Source organism: Callorhinus ursinus, unplaced genomic scaffold (genome assembly GCF_003265705.2).
Source record: "Callorhinus ursinus isolate GAN/ISIS: 27379988/994484 unplaced genomic scaffold, GSC_fseal_2.0 scaffold8, whole genome shotgun sequence".
Taxonomy (NCBI): domain Eukaryota; kingdom Metazoa; phylum Chordata; class Mammalia; order Carnivora; family Otariidae; genus Callorhinus; species Callorhinus ursinus.
The window spans coordinates 32,075,509-32,078,847 of record NW_027397070.1 but is presented as its reverse complement, the minus strand read 5'-3'; positions in this window follow the sequence as shown (position 1 = coordinate 32,078,847).

Genomic DNA, 3,339 nt, shown 5'->3' with positions numbered 1-3,339 from the left:
ATCCTACTAAAGAATGAATGGGTCAACCAGGAAATTAAAGAAGAATTTAAAAAATTCATGGAAACCAATGAAAATGAAAACACAACTGTTCAAAATCTTTGGGATACAGCAAAGGCAGTCCTGAGAGGAAAGTATATAGCAATACAAGCCTTTCTCAAGAAACAAGAAAGGTCTCAAATACACAACCTAACCCTACACCTAAAGGAGCTGGAGAAAGAAGAGCAAATAAAGCCTAAACCCAGCAGGAGAAGAGAAATAATAAAGATCAGAGCAGAAATCAATGAACTAGAAACCAAAAGAACAGTAGAACAGATCAACGAAACTAGGAGCTGGTTCTTTGAAAGAATTAACAAGATTGATAAACCCCTAGCCAGACTTATCAAAAAGAAAAGAGAAATGACCCAAATCAACAAAATCATGAAGGAAAGAGGAGAGATCACAACCAACACCAAAGAAATACAAACAATTATAAGAACATATTATGAGCAACTCTATGCCAGCAAATCAGATAACCTGGAAGAAATGGGTGCATTCCTAGAGATGTATCAACTACCAAAATTGAACCAGGAAGGAATAGAAAACCTGAACAGACCTATAGCCACTAAGAAAATGGAAGCAGTCGGGCACCTGGGTGGCTCAGTTGGTTAAGCGACTGCCTTCGGCTCAGGTCATGATCCTGGAGTCCCGGGATCGAGTCCCGCATCATCGGGCTCCCTGCTCAGCGGGGAGTCTGCTTCTCCCTCTGACCCTCCCCCCTCTCATGCTCTCTCTCTCTATCTCATTCTCTCTGTCAAATAAATAAATAAATCTTTAAAAAAAAAAACAATTGTCTTTAAAAAAAAAAAAAAAGAAAGTGGAAGCAGTCATCACAAATCTCCCAAGAAACAAAAGCCCAGGGCCAGATGGCTTCCCAGGGGAATTCTATCAGACATTTAAAGAAGAATTAATACCTATTCTCCTGAGACTGTTCCAAAAAATAGAAATGGAAGGAAAACTTCCAAACTCATTTTATGAGGCCAGCATTACCTTGATCCCCAAACCAGACAAAGACCCCATCAAGAAGGAGAATTACAGACCAACATCCTTGATGAACATGGATGCAAAAATTCTCACCAAAATACTAGCCAATAGGATCCAACAGTACATTAAAAGGATTATTCACCACGACCAAGTGGGATTTATCCCTGGGCTGCAAGGTTGGTTCAACATCCGCAAATCAATCAACATGATACAATACATTAACAAAAGAAAGAACAAGAATCATATGATCCTCTCATAGATGCAGAAAAAGCATTTGACAAAATACAGCATCCTTTCTTGATCAAAACTCTTCAGAGTATAGGGATAGAGGGTACATACCTCAATATCATAAAAGCCATCTATGAAAAACCTACAGCGAATATCATTCTCAATGGGGAAAAGCTGAGAGCTTTCCCCCTAAGGTCAGGAACGCGGCAGGGATGTCCACTCTCACCACTGCTATTCAACATAGTATTAGAAGTCCTAGCCACAGCAATCAGACAACAAAAAGAAATCAAAGGCATCCAAATCGGCAAAGAGGAAGTCAAACTCTCCTCTTTGCAGATGATATGATATTTTATGTGGAAAACCCAAAAGACTCCACCCCAAAACTGCTAGAACTCATACAGGAATTCAGTAAAGTAGCAGGCTATAAAATCAATGCACAGAAATCAGTGGCATTCCTATACACCAACAACAAGACAGAAGAGAGACAAATCAAGGAGTTGATCCCATTTACAATTGCACCCAAAACCGTAAGATATGTAGGAATAAATTTAACCAAAGAGGCAAAGGATCTGTACTCAGAAAACTATAAAATACTCATGAAAGAAATTGAAGAAGACACGAAGAAATGGAAAAATGTTCCATGCTCATGGATTGGAAGAACAAATATTGTGAAGATGTCAATGCTACCTAGAGCAATCTACACATTCAATGCAATCCCCATCAAAATACCATCCACTTTTTTCAAAGAAATGGAACAAATAATCCTAAAATTTGTATGGAACCAGAAGAGACCCCAAATAGCCAGAGGAATATTGAAAAAGAAAAGCAAAGCTGGTGGCATCACAATTCCAGACTTCCAGCTCTATTACAAAGCTGTCATCATCAAGACAGTATGGTACTGGCCCAAAAACAGACACATAGATCAATGGAACAGAATCAAGAGCCCAGAAATGGACCCTCAACTCTGCGGTCAACTCATCTTTGACAAAGCAGGAAAGAATGTCCAATGGTAAAAAGACAGTCTCTTCAACAAATGGTGTTGGGAAAATTGGGCAGCCACATGCAGAAGAATGAAACTGGACCATTTCCTTACACCACACACAAAAATAGACTCCAAATGGTTGAAAGACCTAAATGTGAGACAGGAGTCCATCAAAATCCTAAAGGAGATCACAGGTAGCAACCTCTTCGACCTCAGCCACAGCAACTTCTTTCTAGAAACATTGCCAAAGGCAAGGGAAGCAAGAGCAAAAATGAACTATTGGAATTTCATCAAGATAAAAAGCTTTTGCACAGCAAAAGAAACAGTCCACAAAACCAAAAGACAACCGACAGAATGGGAGAAAATATTTGCAAATGACATATCAGATAAAGGGCTAGTATCCAAAATCTATAAAGAACTTATCAAACTCAACACCCAAAGAACAAATAATCCAATCAAGAAATGGGCAGAAGACATGAACAGACATTTTTCCAGAGAAGACATCCAAATGGCCAACAGACACATGAAAAAGTGCTCAACATCGCTCGGCATCAGGGAAACCCAAATCAAAACCTCAATGAGATACCACCTCACACCAGTCAGAATGGCTAAAATTAACAAGTCAGGGAACGACAGATGTTGGCGGGGATGTGGAGAAAGGGGAACCCTCCTACACTGTTGGTGGGAATGCAAGCTGGTGCAACCACTCTGGAAAACAGTATGGAGGTTCCTCAAACAGTTGAAAATAGAGCTACCATACGATCCAGCAATTGCACTACTGGGTATTTGCCACAAAGATACAAATGTAGGGATCCGAAGGGGTACGTGCACCCCAATGTGTATAGCAGCAATGTCCACAATAGCCAAACTGTGGAAAGAGCCAAGATGTCCATCGACAGATGAATGGATAAAGAAGATGTAGTATATATACACAATGGAATATTATGCAGCCATCAAAAAGAATGAGATCTTGCCATTTGCAATGACGTGGATGGAACTGGAGGGTGTTATGCTGAGTGAAAGAAGTCAATCAGAGAAAGACATGTATCATATGACCTCACTGATATGAGGAATTCTTAATCTCAGGAAACAAACTGAGGGTTGCTGGG